The sequence below is a fragment of the Nannobrachium achirus genome, assembly GCF_963921795.1.
Source record: "Nannobrachium achirus genome assembly, chromosome: 10".
NCBI lineage: Eukaryota > Metazoa > Chordata > Actinopteri > Myctophiformes > Myctophidae > Nannobrachium > Nannobrachium achirus.
This window is the reverse complement of record NC_137819.1, coordinates 59,960,357-59,977,856: the sequence shown is the minus strand read 5'-3', so window position 1 is coordinate 59,977,856 and position 17,500 is coordinate 59,960,357. Positions and strand designations below refer to the sequence as shown.

General features: G+C 45.3%; 1 protein-coding gene across 1 annotated transcript in view; it reads right to left on the bottom strand.

The window, feature by feature from the left end:
- LOC308293196 (RNA-binding motif, single-stranded-interacting protein 3-like) overlaps window positions 1-17,500 on the bottom strand; it is a 527,253-nt gene that overhangs the window by 41,465 nt on the left and 468,288 nt on the right. The gene's annotated exons all lie outside the window — the stretch shown is intronic.

Genomic DNA, 17,500 nt, shown 5'->3' with positions numbered 1-17,500 from the left:
GAATCTTTTATAATCACTTTTATGTTCAACTGTTTCTTATACCATGGCAATACTGTAACAATATGTTCCTGCCAATAAAGCCTTTTGAATTGAATTGAGTAGAACATGGGTCTTCAACAGGGGGTCTGGGACCCCTAGGGGGTCCTCAGAGTTACTACAGGGGGTCCTTCAAATCTTTGAGTGATAGAAATGTATTTTTTGTATTAACTCATCTAGTGCCATTCGCGAGATGTCTCGCGAAATGTACTCGAGTATCTGTAGTGCCATTCACGGGATATCTCAGGAAAAGTAATAGATTACTGTAACGGCGAGTACATTACCGAGAAGAAACGCCGGCGGTCCGGAGACGAAATCCGTCGCTGATTTCGCATCATCACGGCTCCACGAGCACAAAATAGTCCCATCCATAACATTGAGGTGGACGGGGGATCTCATCTTTAATGTCCATTATCTCAAAACTACACTTTAGAAGCTAGGATGGAGGCAGATGCTCGCTTATGTTACACAGTTATAAAAGCTCCCGGTCGGCCATTACACAACTCCACGTGGACACGGATCGGTTCCGGCGCACGATCCGATGACGTCAGACCGGAAGTGATTGCGCGGTGGACTTCTGGCCTTCAAAATAAGACAACGCAAGTGAATGGGACCTGAAGGAGGCACTTTGGACATTATAATCCGTTAATGTCTGGGGCTCTGAATGAGTTAACCACTTGAACCCTAGTGTCCATATTCTGTGAACTTAGGCAAAGAGCTTTCGCATAGAGGGGAAAAAAAGTAGACTAAGTACAGAGTGAAATGTCAAGTTAAGAATTGACGGTTCAAGTGGTTACATATCTGAAAACACAAATTGACATGAATCCAAAATACACTGATGACTTTGCTGTCAAACAATGAAACTATATGGAATCTATGAAAAGGTTGTGGGGGGGTCCCTGCTTCATCTCTCCCTCAACTAAGGGGTCCTTGGCCTGAAAACGTTGAATACCCCTGGAGTAGAATTAAAGAAAGAGAAAGTGAAAAAAGATAGCAGGACAAAGACACACGGGCACGCACGTACCGTACCCACAGCCTCTAACAATGTCCTTACAATGGGAGCGGGTTTTCATTCAGATGTGTCAGGGGAGTTGAGCCCATTCAGGAGGACTTCTATTGTCTGTGTGTGAGTGTCTGTGCGAGAGACTTTTTCATCTGTGTTTGTGTACGTATCGAAAATGAGAATGGCACAGATACTAAGCGACGTAGGCTATTCCTTTGATTTGTGCTGTGTTTGTGAGAGGCAGGACGAAAGAAAGAAAGAAAGAAAGAAAACGCACGCACGCACGCACGCACGCACGCACGCACGCACACACGCTAGATCGGCTGTTTTCACTAGTTTAAATCATTTTTTAAATGATAAATACAATACTGGCTTTCAAGCAGTTTCAAGGGGCACACTTGACCCTTCTCAGGGGCACACCAAAGGTCCCCAGGCACAGTGGTTGAGAAACCCTGGCCGGGGTCATGCTCAAGCTCCCTCAGCCCTATGTTCCCTCAGCCCTATGTTCCCTCAGCCCTATGTTCCCTCACTCCCTAACAATTTATTATACCCTATGTTCCCTCAACCCTATGTTTCCCCCAGCCCTATGTTCCCTCAACCCAAAAATAGACCCTATGTTCCCTCAGCCCTATGTTCCCTCAGCCCAAAATAGACAGTGCCATGGCATTGGTCCGACATCTCATTGTTCCGATGTCCCATTAAGGGCGTCTTACTGGGCAAGGTCACGCCATCTGTCTTGGCCACCAGTCTTGGCCATATATGGATTCTGTTGGTGTGGTTCCCCTAACAGGGCATCATCTGGGAATACCCATATGTGAACTTTTAATTTATGTTATCCTTTATTAATATATATCGGACCAGTTACCCATATATGGAGATCCCTGTTACCCATGCATTCACAGATTATGGCCTTAATAATGATGACATCAGGGATCTCCATATATGGGCATATAAAGAGTTAGCATTCTCCAGGTTAACATTCACCAGGTTAGCATTCACCAGCATCGGCAGGTCAGCATTCACAAGGTTAGCATTCGCCAGCATTCAAAAGGTTAGCATTCACCAGTGTCGGCAGGTCCGCATTCACGGGTTAGCATACACCAGCGTTGGCAGGTCAGCATTCACCAGGTTATTATTCAACAGGTTAGCATTCAGCAGCGTCGGCAGGTTAGCATTCACCAGGTTAGCATTCACCAGGTTAGCATTCACCAGCATCGGACGAATGGGGCGTCAGAACAATGAGACGTCGGAAACAATGCCATGGGGGACTGAGATTTTTGGTCTGAGGGAACATAGGGCTGAGGGAACATAGGGTCCTATTTTGGGATGAGGGAACATAGGGCTGAGGGAACATAGGGCTGAGGGAACATAAGGCTGAGGGAACATAGGGCTGAGGGAACATAGGGCTGAGGGAACATAAGGCTGAGGGAACATAGGGTTGAGGGAACATAAGGCTGAGGGAACATAAGGCGGAGGGAACATAGGGCTGAGGGAGCTTGAGCATGGACCCCACTGGCCTAGGTGATGATCTATATGTATCTCCTGTTTGGACCACAGGGTCCCAGGATGTCATGGATGTGTCTCTGCCTTTAGGCAGTGGCAATGCCTTCAGTCCCAGGCTGCTACACAGGGCCAGCTTTCTCAAAATGCAACAAATACTGTAACAAATACTGTAAGCCATGTTGGGTGTAATATTATGCTAACAAAAACACAATACCAAAAGGATTTGCTGTGTACGGACTGCACACACCGTTCACAAGAGAGCGGGGAGCCAAAAAGACCTTTGTATTTGGCATAAAAGGGTATTTTAAATGCACATTCTGGCAGATATACGCATGCGAAGATTGAAAAATACCACATAGCCACAGAGCAGCACCGAGGGTTGCTAATAAAGCCCCGGCGTGGTCAAGTCACGGCGGCTCTGTAGCTCTGAAACAAAGCGTGTCTTGTGTTGTCTGCATGAAAGAGAAAACCTCGCTCAGCTCAACACATTCCTGCCTGGATTTGACAGCCACGTTTCTCCACGTGTGGTTAGAGCACTGCTCAAGTGTGTAGAATACAGTGCGCGTGCACACGGTGCGTGTACCGCGGGTTTGCCTTCGTGGGTATACAGTAGAGCAGGGGTCTTCAACAGGGGGTCCTCAGAGTTACTACAGGGGGTCCTCCAAATCTTTGTGTGATAGAAACCTTTTTCTCAATTTTTACAGTTAACCACGTGAACCCTAGCGTCCATATATTCGGAGAACTTTAGCCAAAAATAGCAGATCTTGTTGCAAGGCGTTGTGAGCTTAGATTGTCTATTTTCGGCAAAGAGCTTTGGTGTAGAGGGGAAAAAGAGCAGACTAAGTGCAAAGTGAAAGGTCAAGTATTGACGGTTCAAATAGTTAACTATCTGAAAACACAAATTGACATGAATCCAAAATACACTGATGATTGTGCCGTCGAACGATGAAACTGCATGGTACCTATGGGTTGTGGGGGTCCCTGCTTCATCTGTCTCTCTCAACTAAGGGGTCCTTGGCCTGAAAATGTTGAAAACCACTGCGGTAGAGAATAATGCATATGGATTTTGATGTCTGTGTGTGGCAATGTTGTTTTTCTCTGTATGTATTCATGAGTTTGCTTGGGCATGCATGTGTGGGCATGAGGGTAGGGTTGGGACTCGTTAGGATTTTATACAATTACATAATAAACACAACTTAAACCATGGGGGGGGGGGGGGGGGGGTTGTCGGGAGCAAAAGTTTATCGGTTACATAATTGATAACCGTTAAGGAAATGTGTTTAAAAATGCGCGATTTTACCCAATTTTAAAAGGGAAAACACACCAGTTTTTTCCTCATAATAAAGCGCCCTATTTTCATTACATTAAAAACAACAATACAACGAGGAAGAAGAATAGGCTATGATACAAATGTTTTCTATATTAAAGAAAGTGTTTTTTTGCAGACATCATGTCTATAATGTAACACATCACAACAGCAGCAGCGCGATCACGAGCCCTATATAACAGATTAACTCCCAAGTCCCAGTGTACTGTACAGGCAAATGTAATAGTAGATTTTATAGTAAATAATTGCACTGCAGTGCGTCTGATTTAACGTTCCACTCATACAACTCAGACAACTATGCGCGACTACTTTTGAGCTTGCAGATCCGATATAAACTTGTCTTCATCAACACCAAGACGACGTAACCCTAGCAAGTTGGTTTTAAGCTCTTTTTTCCTCTTTAAAACGGGATCGACGCTGACGGGGTCCGTTTTGTAAAATCCAATTTTCGCATTTTGTTCCCTGTTGAAGAACAAGCTTCTGTGACTGTGTCTGTCAGCGTGCGTGTGGAACTTATGGATGTTACACCGACATGGGTTTGGCAAAGAAATGTGTGACTGCATCGCATAGTTGCATTGGGTAATGTTACTCAGACATTGGTGTCACACATTTCGGTTCCAAAGGAATGTCGGTGTAACATCCATGCATGCGGTGTGACAGCGCGCTGTCTTTTCTTTTCTTCATCGGCGACCATTCTGATGGCTTCATGCTTGCTCTTGTTGTTGTTGTTGGCTTGTTAATATTAACACGTGTGTGAGAAGGAGGTGACGCTATCACGCTGGAGTGGAGCGAGACACACGGCCCCCCCAAAGGACAAACGGCTGCGGCCGACTCGCGCTGCTCAGTGACGCGGACATTCCCAGCATTTCTTCTGTAGAGGCTGACGTCACCACAGCTGCTTGTAATGGAATGCACACAGCTAATGCGCGCTGATGAGACCCGTTAAGAGAATCGGACCGGCAAAAATGATTGACCCGGTTCTGGACCCGCTATCATGGAACCGGTTCCTAAAAAGAACCCGGTTTCGGGTCCCAACCCTACATGAGGGCATTGTAAAGTATGCAATAGTGCATGGACCTGTATGTACAAACATGGATGTATGTATGATGTTGTGTTTGGGTGCTTATATGTGTTGTGAATGAAAATTGTTATCAATGTGTGTGTGTGTGTGTGTGTGTGTGTGTGTGTGTGTGTGTGTGTGCGTGCGTGCGTGCGTGCGTGCGTGCGTGCGTGCGTGCGTGCGTGCGTGCGTGCGTGTTCAGACAAGCATAACATAAGCCCAATAATACAAGGGTTCTTATCAGATGTCTTAAAACCATAGCTCTAATGATTTCCAAACGTGTTGTGTCCAATGCACACCAATGTCCAAATGTCAAGGCACACCTGCATTCATAGCAAAAAAATAAACAAACAAACAAACAAACAGATCTACCACGTACGATACAATGCATTGTGACCTTGTATAGAGCTGCTATTTTGGACAACACAACAATAACTAATTGCATTCTATTCGCCTAGAATGACATGGCCAAAATGGTGATGCCAGCTTGAAAGTGGTTAAAATATTATTTGGAGGTATATATTTTGCCTCTGCATTGGGAAATGATAAGCGTGTAAAGATATGTATCGAAATATCGTTTTTAACTTAAAAAAATCTAAGTACGGTATATCGAAATGAAAACAGCTAAAATCGAATCGTATCGTTTTATTTTGTATCGCATTGAATCGGCAGTGCAAAGAATCGACTGTATCCATCGATACTACCTACTTGTGCATTGTATTTAGCATTTTTAAGAAGAACATTTTAAAAGGAGGGGTTAATTACTTTTCCTTTCCATATAGCTACACTGGTCTATCGATAATTGTGTGTAATCTCTGGGTTCATGTCAAGGTGCGGGTTTGTCAATATACAATGTCCATGTATTTGGCAGATAATCACTGTGTTTACTTATTTATATCCATAATAATACATGTTTCCCTTAAAAACCTGCACTATCCACACCTTTCACACAGTTTTAATTTCTTTTCTAAACAGTTACTATATCGATTTTAAATAATTAAATCGAATCGTATCGTATCGCCATGACTGAACCAATATCGTCCATGTATCGTTTCGTCAACCATGTATCGTGATATGTATCGAATCGCTATTAAAATGTATCGTTACACCCTTAGGAAATGAGTATGCATAGTAACATAACAAGTGATGAAAAGTATCTTTTAAAGGAATATAATAGCAATAATAATGTGTGGCTGTCACCATAATCCCATGAGACACCCGTCTTGAACTTGTCTCAGAGACACACACACACGCACGCACGCACGCACGCGACCTGCGCGTTCAACTGCAGTCAGTCAGTCGTGTGTGAGGCAGATTTTTCTGACAGCACATGTGCAGATGATGATTGACCTGTAACTGAATCCAGGGCCTGAGGCCCCTATACCTGGTACTGGAAGGGTTTCCATAGAAACCGCACGCACGCACGCACACGCACGCACACGCACACGCACACACACACACACACACCCCCCGCAGGGGCTTTTAGTACATGTGGGATATTGCATAAGAGAGTGAGTGCACAGTATATCGTCGTTGTCGGGTAGAAACCTTGTATGACCAAAACCGTTCGTTTTGTATGTATCATTTAAAAAATGACTTAAACTAGAGAAAACAGCCGATCTACAAGCACACAACGCCTCACGGGCAAGGCGTTGTGTGCTTGTAGATCTGCTGTTTTCACTACTTTTGTGCGACGGCCTTGTATGATGAAGCAGGGCTTTATTTGTGAGAAAAAAAAAACGCTCAAACAAATTTGAAACTTGGAGATACGAGGTTTCTGCCCGACAGTGACGATATGTAGCTAGACATGTGCCCAAGTCTACCGGTATGTCTTTGCAAGCAATCATCTGCGTCAGTCTCAGTGTGTGTGTGTGTGTGTGTGTGTGTGTGTGTGTGTGTGTGTGTGTGTGTGTGTGTGTGTGTGTGTGTGTGTGTGTGTGTGTGTGTGTCTGTGTTAACACCACTTAGCATGCTGTTACCTCCGTCTATACACTGGTTCCACCGAGGCCCTCAGGCATCTTATCCAGTCAGGTTATAAGCCCAGGGAAGAGAGCCTCCTATCCTGGGTCTATCGCTCTAATCCACTGCCTGAATCCCCCTCCTTGGGGCAACGCAGACATCCAGGTTTCTACCATGGTAATACCACCACCACCAGTCTGTCTACGAGACGCAGCACGCTGCAGGCTCCGTCTGTAGGCTGAGCTGCTGATAGTCTGGAGGAGCAGCGGCACACGGTGCTGAGCAGCATGAATAAAGCTCAGTGCCAGGGGCGTCACACCAAATTCTGGGCCCTGGGTGCAAGGATTCACTGCGGGCCCCCCATGAACGTTAACTATTGAAAAATAGCAGATATACAAGCTCGCAGCTTGTATATCTGCTATTTTTGGAAAATCGTGAAAATGTGAGCAAGAAACCTATGTCAAGGACCCCCAAGATGATATGTATTTGGCCACGGACCCCAATCTAAAAATATTTAGTTCCAGGGACCCCCCCCAGAAGCAAAATTTGAGTTAGAAATGTTCGCTTTAAAAAATACATATATTCAAAGATTTTCACACATTTTCACAACTTTTAAAAAATAGCAGATCTACAAGCTCGCAGCGCGGCACTCGGTGCCGCGCTGTGAGCTTGTATATCTGCTATTTTTCAATAGATTAAAGTTACTAGGGCCCCCCCTCCACCTTGGGCCCCGGTAACTCAGTCCCACTTTCCTACCCCTTGTGACGCCCCTGCTCAGCGCTGCAGCCTGCTCTCCTGTCTGACGCTAGACGTAGGCAGCAGGCCTCTTCCTCTCTCGCCTCAACATCGCTCTGAGATTCACCGTCTCCATGTTGGAGGGTTTTATGCACTTGAGCTCAAACACATACCTGAGGATCCGAGAGGGTGAGAGGCAAGTGTGTGTGTGTGTCTGTGTTTGTGTGCGTACGTGCGTGCGTGCGACGTATACGTGCATGCGCGTATGTATGTGAGACGCACAGCGTGTCATCGTGTTGTTGAGATTGGAAGGCGGCTATTTCTTGCAGTATTTGACATTTTGTCTTACCGAATTTGAAAGATTCGTCCTCAAAATAGGAACGGCAGGGTTAAGGTGGTTAAAGGAGGCATCCAGACCAAAACACATATAGGGTTAAATCTGCATTTTATCAGATTCCTTCATACACGCTGCAGTTGTTTTTTATATACATGCCCCTGTTCTGCATTCTCCCCACCCCTCCACAGCTAAAACGGGGGTATTTGAAGAGGTAGCTACTCACTAATGCGGCTATTTCTGTCGCTCCAAACTTCACTTTCTTGAAATGGATCATGTATTTACCGTTTCATGAGACTCACAGATGCACCGTTTGTCCCTCCATGGCAGCTGTTCATGCAGAAAAGACGAGTAGACTACTCGTCAAATACACACGTTTTAGCTGTGGAGGGGTGGGGAGAATGCAGAACAGGGGCATGTACGTACGTATATAAAAATCAAACCTCGGTTCGAAGTGGAGCCGTGAATTGGAGCAGTTCCAGGTCTATGTTTTTGATTGAAGTGATTTGTAATTCTAATCAAAATCTACAAAGTATTTACAAAATAAATAACTTTTGAACGGCTCTTTGAAAGGAACGGATTCCAGAGATCCGGCTCACTTCAAAGTGACATAAATCCCATCCAAAAAATCGCGCATGTGCAGATCCTGTTCATTCTTGACTGGACACAGACTCTGGTGAGGACACACATTGCCACTCACTGGGAGCTCATGTGCTTTGCACACGGCTCCAAAAAAACAACTGCAGCATGTATGAAGGGATCTGATAAAAGGCAGATTTAACCCAATAGTGTTTTGGTCTGGATGCCTCCTTTAAGGATGTCTGACAAAATTACAAAGCTCGTCGGGAGGCCAAGAAAGTCATTTTTCAATCCGTCAGGCTCCTGCGACCGCATGATTTCTGACCACAACACCAGCTCCCCCTCTCTCTCTCTTTCTCCCTCTCTCTCTCTTCCTCTCAGACTTCTGTCCGTCTGCTTCTGCACGTGTTTCTGACGCCTCCCGCCTGAAACACTGTTTTCTACTGAAGTCTGTCTGCTCTCATCCTGCAAAAATGTTAAACGTCTGGTAATCTCCAAATAGGGCAAAATAGGCACGTAGGGCTGTCACGATTATGACATTTTACGTGACGATTAACAGTCACACAAAAAATGTTTTTGTCGCTGAACACTGGAGCATATGAATAAAAATAAAATAATTGCGATTAAATGTTTATGTAATAGTTGTGACATGCAGGCCTATTAGGCACGCCAGCTTGAAAGTGTTTAATTTGGGCGATAATTATCAATGTAGCGCCATGTCAAATTCAGTGAAAAAAAATACAAAATAAAACAATACAATTATTGTCAATTGTATTTTGGTTGCTTGTACATCAGCTGATGTAAATGTAACATCTGAAGAATCTGAAGAATCAATATAGTGTCATGATGACGGCGGTGATCTAAAGCCGTACATGTACTGTAGCTGGATCAACCCCTTGAACCCTGGTGTAGGACAACTTATTCTGGGGAGAAATGTTCCGCGAAAATATAAGCTCACAAACAACAGGCTGTGGCTATTTTCGGTGAAGAGAGTATAGAGCACCATAGATGTGTCTTCAACGTTTTCAGGCCAAGGACCCCTTAGTTGAGAGAGAGATGAAGCAGGGACCCCCACAACCTTTTCAGAGATTCCATATAGTTTCATCATTTGACAGCACAATCAGTGTATTTTGGATTCATGTCAATTTGTGTTTTCAGATATTTAACCACTCGAACTGTCAATACGTAGTAAAGTTGACCTTTCACTCTGTACTTAGTCTGCTCTTTTTTCCCTCTACACCAAAACTAGCCGAACTACAAGCTCACAGCGGGCCACTAAGCATATAGGGTTCTAGGTGTTGAAGTGAGGAGTTTGGAACAGATGGCCAAGTCTATATGTGGCCATTATTGTCTATTCATCGAGATCATCAGCTGCAAGGACAACTTCTCCACACCTGCTCAACAGGTGTGTGTTTGTGTTCACTATACAGTAGCAGCGTCCTTACTCACGCTGACAGTGTTCTCTATTCACACGCCTTCACAAGGACACCACCGACACTATAGTGTGGTACGATGCGTCCACAAAACAGCTCCCGTAGGATTTTTGTGCCAAAATTGATTTTTTTGCAGATCCTGGTTCTATAGAGTCCAAACTATGAGAAAATGATGGGTGCCAACTTTTCCGGACCCCCGCCCCCTTTCTGGGGGTCATCTAGTTTGGGACCTCCCAGAACAGTACGCCAGCCAGTTAATGTCCAATTTTCTTAATATTAGGGTTGTTTTGTAGGTTTTAAAACATTCTGAGTTCATTTATTACATTTTTGAAGCAGCCAGAATAAGCTTTCTAACTTTTGGTTGGGGTCTTTCCTCACCTGGGACCCCCTAGACGGACCCCTGTGCCTATCTCAGTACTCGCTCTGCTCCTGCTCCAGAACAATGTCATATTAGATCATAATTGAAGCATAAAAGTTTTTTTCTGAAAACAAAAATAAGTAGTAACAAATACCAGGGGTCTTCAACAGGGGGTTCGGGACCCCTGGGGGTCCTCAAAGTTACTAAAAGTGTGATACGAAGTGTACTTCTAAGGATTTCTTTGCTAAAATGTATTTTTTACTGCTTTGGCTTTTATAGGGACCACATTTTCAGAAAATGATGGGTGTCAGATTTTCCTGACCCCTGCCCCCTTTCTGGGGGGGTCATCTATTTTAGGACGCAGAACAGTATGCCAGAACAGTATGCCAGCCAGTTAATGTCCAATTTTCACAATATTAGAGTTGTTTTGAAGATTTTAAAACAAGTTCATATATTGCACTTTTGAAGCAGCCAGAATAACCTTTCCATCTTTTGGTGGGGGTCTTTCCTCACCTGGGACCCCCGTACAGTGGCGGCGGGGAGACCCCCGCAACCCCCGCAAGGCGGGGGGGCCCCAGCAGAGGGGGGCCCCAAAAAAAAAAAAAAAAAAAAAAAAAAATTTTTTTTTTTTTTTTTTTTTTTTTTTGCCACTGGGCAGCCCCCTAGCCTAGCGGCCCACTGCAACAGTTGTTTAGAATGGACATATCAAACACAATGTCCAACAGATTGCTTTGTGTTTACAGCTGTGTTTCTAGTGTCAAGCTAGTGTCAAGTTCATACTCCGCTTGTTGGTGGTGTAAAAGTTGTGGTGTTAAAAGCTTAATTGTGTATTTATATGTGCTCCCCTCGACCCGACGAGTCGGTAGAGTATCTGCGCATCATTTGCAAAAGGGCCCCCACCCACCTCCTCGCAGGGGGGCCCCACAATTTTCAGAACCGCCACTGCCCCCGTAATGACCCCTGAGCCTATCTCAGTACTCAATACAGTCCTTGCTCTGCTCCTTCTCCAGAACAGTGTCAAATTAGATCATAATTGAAGCATAAAAGCTTTTGTACCTGTAGTAGCTAATACCAGGGGTCTTCCAAAGGGGGTCCGGGACCCCCAGGTGTCCTCAGAGTTACTACAGGGGGCCAGCCAAATGGCTATTTCAGTTTTGGCCATATTCTTGCAACCAGTTCTGCAATTTGCTATCTATTTTTGAATAATATTAGAAACTGTATTAGTATTCTCACTCAGTATTATTTACTAGTAAGATGCCTCAGGGCGCCAATTCTTTGCCATCTGGCCAGTGATGTATATCGGACCAGTTACCCATATATGGAGACCCCTGGTACCGTATGTACTGTATATGGAGATATGAGAGCCCAAACATGCTGACTCAGTTATTTGTTATGTGAAAGTCCTATGATGTCTATGACAACTGACATCATACCCTTTTATGCCCATACATGGAGATCCCTGTCTATAGAACCAGCCACACAGTCACAGATATGGGCTGTCTTGGCCATCAGTCTTGGCCATACACACACACACACACACACACACACACACACACACACACACACACACACACACACACACACACACACACACACACACACACACACACACACACACACACACACACACACACACACACACACACACACACACACACACACACACACATCTTGTCATACATCTTGAATGTATGACCTCAGCATCAAAGGCTGGATTGGGGTATGTCCCTGTGACAAACTATTATCATGTCCACTGTCCAGGGGTACTTAATGTACATCAAGCTGCCTCACAGAAACAGGACTCCTGCCCTATGAGCCACAGGGCTGGGCAAGGCTTACTTATTTCCATCAACATTGGAGTCATTGGAGCACTTTGGTCCAACAACCCCGCATCTGTGATAATGCAGGGTAATGGGGTGGGTTTTCAGTCAAAGAACTTGGAGCTGCACTACTACCACATATCCTCCATGCCAACTACGTCACAATGCAGTATAAATTATACCTGACAAATTGCCCTGAGCTTCCACCAATTGAAGAAAATGGATGGAATTCAAAGAGTGGGGGGTATTTTCCAGTCAGATGTCTTGGCTGACTGGGAGGTTGGGGTGACCAGAGATTTAGCTGGCCCCCTGTAGTACCTCTGAGGACACCTCCCAGACCCCCTGTGGAAGACCCCTGGTATTAGCTACTCATTTTTGTTGTCAGAGCCCAGCTACAAAAGCGTTTATGCTTCAATTATGATCTAATTTGACACTGTTTTGGAGCAGGAGCCCTGCAAGGACTGTAATGTCCCAGGTCCCAGGTGAGGAAAGACCCCCATCAAAAGTCAGAAAGGTTATTCTGGCTGCTTCAAAAGTGCAATATATGAACTTAGAATGTTTTAAAACCTTCAAAACAGCTCTAATATTATAAATTGGACATTAACTGGCTGGCATACTGTTCTGTGAGGTCCTAAAATAGATGACCCCCCAGAAAAAGGGCAGGGGTCAGGAAAATCTGACACTCATCATTTTCTCGCAGTTTGGTCCCTATAAAAGCCAAATCAGTAAAAAATTAAAGTTCAGCCAAAAAAATCATTAGAAGTACACTATGTAGTAACTCTGAGGACCCCCTAGGGGTCCCGAAGCCCCTGTGGAAGACCCCTGGTATTTGCCTACTACTCATTTTTGTTTTTAGAGCCCAGCTACATTTATTCAATTATGATCTAATATGACATTTTTCTGGAGCAGGAGCAGAGCGAGTACTGAGATAGGCACAGGGGTACGTCTGGGGGGTCCCAGGTGAGGAAAGACCCCAACCAAAAGTCAGAAAGGTTATTCTGTCTGCTTCAAAAGTGTAATAAATGAACTCAGAATGTTTGTTTGTTGTACTGTTCTGGGAGGTCCCAAACTAGATGACCCCCAGAAAGGGGGCGGGGGTCCGGAAAAGTTGGCACCCATCATTTTCTCATAGTTTGGACTCTATAGAACCAGGATCTGCAAAAAAATCAATTTTGGCACAAAAATCCTACGGAAGTACACATCGTACCACACTACTAGTGTGTGTGTGTGTGTGTGTGTGTGTGTGTGTGTGCGTGCGTGCGTGCGTGCGTCCTCAGTGTAAGCAACACAAAGTGAAGGGCTATCACTGTCATAGCAGCCAGGTTATCACAATAAAACCTCCTATACTCTGTTGTTTCTGTGTGTGTTTCTGTGTGTGTTTCTGTGTGTGTGTGTGTGTGTGTGTGCGTGCGTGCGTGCGTGCGTGCGTGCGTGCGTGCGTGCGTGCGTGCGCGCGTGTGCGTGCGTGTGCGTGCGTGTGAGCACGTTTGTGTGTGCGCCTCTGTGTATCTGTCAGACGTACAGTACAGCATAATGTCAGTGTCTGTCTTTGTTTAAAAGAGAGATGTGTGTGCGTGTGCGTGTGCGCCTGTGCGTGCTTGGGTTTATGCGTGTGTGCTCGTGTCTGTGTGTGTATTAGAGAGAGAGAGAGAGAGAGGGGTTAAACAGTCAGCTGAAGCATGTAACAGTATTTGTCATGTCTTCAGGGGAGGTCCAGCCCTCCTTCTCCTGTTCCATCAACTGTCCTCTCCATGCCTGTCTGTATAAGCACACACATCACTTCACACACAGACCCATCGCTCAGGAATATTCTGCTCTACAAAGAAAATATATCGTTTGTTGTCGGGTGGGAACCTTGTATGTCCAAAACCGTTTTGTATTTATCATTTTAACTCTTTTTACCGCTATGTACGTTAACGTTTGATCCGTTCTGGCGAGTTATTGTTGCCAATACGAACGCTCGTTCTTTTACCTTGCCCTCAAACACACGCCCTCAAATCTCCACCACACATAAACAATAATGGATGGCCAATTCACTTCCTGGCTGTTTTCTGTGGACCTGATCTAGAAAATGCATTTCTACGCGCTGAACTAAGGGGCGAGGGGGCCATTTGCACATTCATTCATTGCCTGTGGCTGCCCCCTGCAGTCAGTTTGGCTCGAGCACAGCTATAATTGTGAATTGAAAAAGATTTAGTTTGGAAATAATCCATTGATAATGTTCTATAACATCGCAAAGGTAAGCTACTTTTTGATCGCAGTAGCACAAATAAATAAATAATAAATAAGGCAGTAAAAGAGTTAAAAATGATTTAAACTAGAGAAAACGCGGCGCTAGTGCAACGCCTCGCGCCGCGAGGCGTTGTGTGCTTGTAAATCGGCTGTTTTCACTAGTCTTGTGCGACGGTCTTGTATGATGAAGCAGGGCTTTGCTTTACAAAAAAACGTACACATTTTAAACTTGGAGATACAAGGTTTCTGCCTGACAATGACACTATTAAAATAAATTTGAAATTAATAAATAAAAGGCAGAGATATTAGATATGTGACTCCATAAACACACAGCTAATGAACCATGTCTGTCGCTCTTAAATCACTTGAACTCTACAGTGTCCCGATGCTGAGCATGTAAGCGAACATTTGACAAAAATAGAGGATTCTGTGAAAATAGATGATCTACTGTACATGTTCACAGTTGCAACGCGATGACTTGTAGATCGCCTAGTATTGATGAAGAGTTTTGGTGTAGCGGGGAAAAAAGTACGTAATCCTTATTAGCCACATTTGTCTCCATTAGTCCTCGTTGCTAAATGACTGACATTCCATGTAGGGTGTGGACAGTTACGAGCAGGCCTGGAATTTCATCATTTTAGGGGCAAGGCCACTTGGCCTTTGGTGTCGTCCATTCTTTTTGAGGGCTCAAAGGCCAAATGCCAGGGCAGGAAGGCCATTGAATAAAACAATATTTTATTCCATTGAAAGAATGTGTTGAATTTAAGGGTTAGGGATGATAACCTATATCTGCGGTGAAATAGATGAATGATTGCGACCGTAGGTACCAAAACCTCCACAGGCTGTCTGTGAGTGAGTCAGTGAGTCCGTCACACGTCACACGTCACACTTTTTCCCTGCTTATATCTCCGCACCCGTTGACCCGATCCATGCCAGATTTTACACACACACTCCTTGCCTGCCAAACTACAACCTCCAAGGACCCCCGGAGCCCCAGGGACCCCCAGATGTAAAAAATGACCAAATGTGCAAAAATGACCAAATGACCACCCCAACGGGGCTGCTCACGGGGAATTCCCGGGGACCACCGACTCCTGGTGCTCCAGAACGGATGCAAAAGTGGTGGCGCCCCCAGTGGAGGACCCCCTGCCACTGCAGCGCACATAAAATGCCGTAACTCGGGCTAGGAGCGTCCGGGAGAGCCGGGGCCGGTACCTATTCGTCCGCCAAGGCAACGCGGAGACCCCACCCCTCATTTCTCACATGGCCCTATTCTAGCGCCACCTTCAGGCCGATTTTTAAAACACATTTTTGGACACTGCTCCTACAGTTTTTGCCCTAAAATCACGAATATCACTACACAGCATGTCTACACTCATGTCATCAACATGGATCAGGAAGATTTTGGAAAAACACATTTTTGCCCTATTTGTGGAGATAAGCCACCTACGGTCGCTTATCTCCCGATTTGGGAGTCTTCCTGGTGGTATTTACAATCTGATCCATGCTCAGTCCTGCACCAATCAAAGTCACTGGATCGGTTTAAAGATGGGGACTCGGGGGGTGTTAAGATTTCAGAATCTCAACTAAAGACACTGGTGTCTACATGACAAGAAAGACACTGGTGTCTACATGACAAGAAAGATACTGGTGTCTACATGACAAGAAAGACACTGGTGTCTACATGACAAGAAAGACACTGGTGTCTACATGACAACCAGTAAGACTCCCTAATCGGGAGATAAGCGACCGTAGGTCACTTATCTCCACAAATAGGGCAAAAATATGTTTTGCCAAAATCTTCCTGATCCATGTTGATGACATGAGTGTAGACATACTGTGTAGTGATTTTCGTGATTTTAGGGCAAAATCTGTAGGAGCAGTGTCCAAAAATGTGTTTTTAAAAATCGGCCTGGAGGTGGCGCTATATGGGAGAGATTCATGTTGATGGGATGAGTGTAGACATACTGTGTACCGATTTGCGTGATTTTAGGGCAAAAATTGTAGGAGCAGTGTCCAAAAATGTGTTTTGCAAGAATCGGCCTCATGGTGGCGCTAGAAGAGGGCCATGTGAGAAATGAGGGGTGGGGTCTCCGCGCCGGCAAGGCGGACGAATAGGTACCGGCCCCGGCTGTCCCGGTCGCTCCTAGCCGGAGTTACGGCATTTTATGTGAGCTGCAGTGTAGGGGGTCCTCCACTAGGGGCGCCACCACTTTTGCATCCGTTCTGGAGCACCAGGAGTGGGTGGTCCCCGGGAATTCCCCGTGAGCAGCCCCGTTGGGGTGGTCATTTGGTCAGTTTAGCACATTTGGTCCTTTTTTACATCTGGGGGTCCCCCAGGGACCTGGGGGTCCCTGGAGCTCCGGGGGTCCTTGGAGGTTGTAGTTTGGCAGGTAAGGAACGTGTGTGCAAAATTTGGCATGGATCGGGGCAACGGTTGCGGAGATATGAGCAGGGCAAGAGTGTGACGTGTGAGGTGTGACAGACAGACTGACTGACGGACTGACTTACACTTTGTGCAGGGTTTGATAGTAAATGCGACCTACGGTCGCAATAAAGACACTGGTGTCTGCTGTCTACATATTAACAAGAAAGAGACAGAGGAGAAAGTGCTACAGTCAGCTGGGGCATTAAGGCCACTGTGGCCTCAGGTCATGCCATTGGTTTGAGGGGCACAAGGCCAAACTGAGGGGCAACGGCAGCCATGGCCTTCATGGCCTCCATGAAATTCCTGCCCTGGTAACGAGGTACCCTTATCTTGAATACTGTACTTTGATTTGTCTGATCTGTATTTTGCAATTGGATTTGCACAACATTTTGTACATTTGACTCCACTATATTTCTAGAAAATGAAAAAGTACAAATGTAGTGGGAACAAAGCTGTTCTACGAGCACACAACACCTCACGTCACAATGTGTTGTGAGCAGATCTTTTCTGGAAACTGTCTCAAAACTACAGTGGCACGAATGCATTTGCATTCTGAGTGAACTGGCCCTTTAATATAAGAAGGAGAAAAAAAGCAGGGGGGAACGTCTGTGTCTGTCAGCTGTCCTGATGAAAACGTGACAATATCTCTCTTGTATGATTGAAACTGCGGGCCTAAATGCGCTGGCACATGAA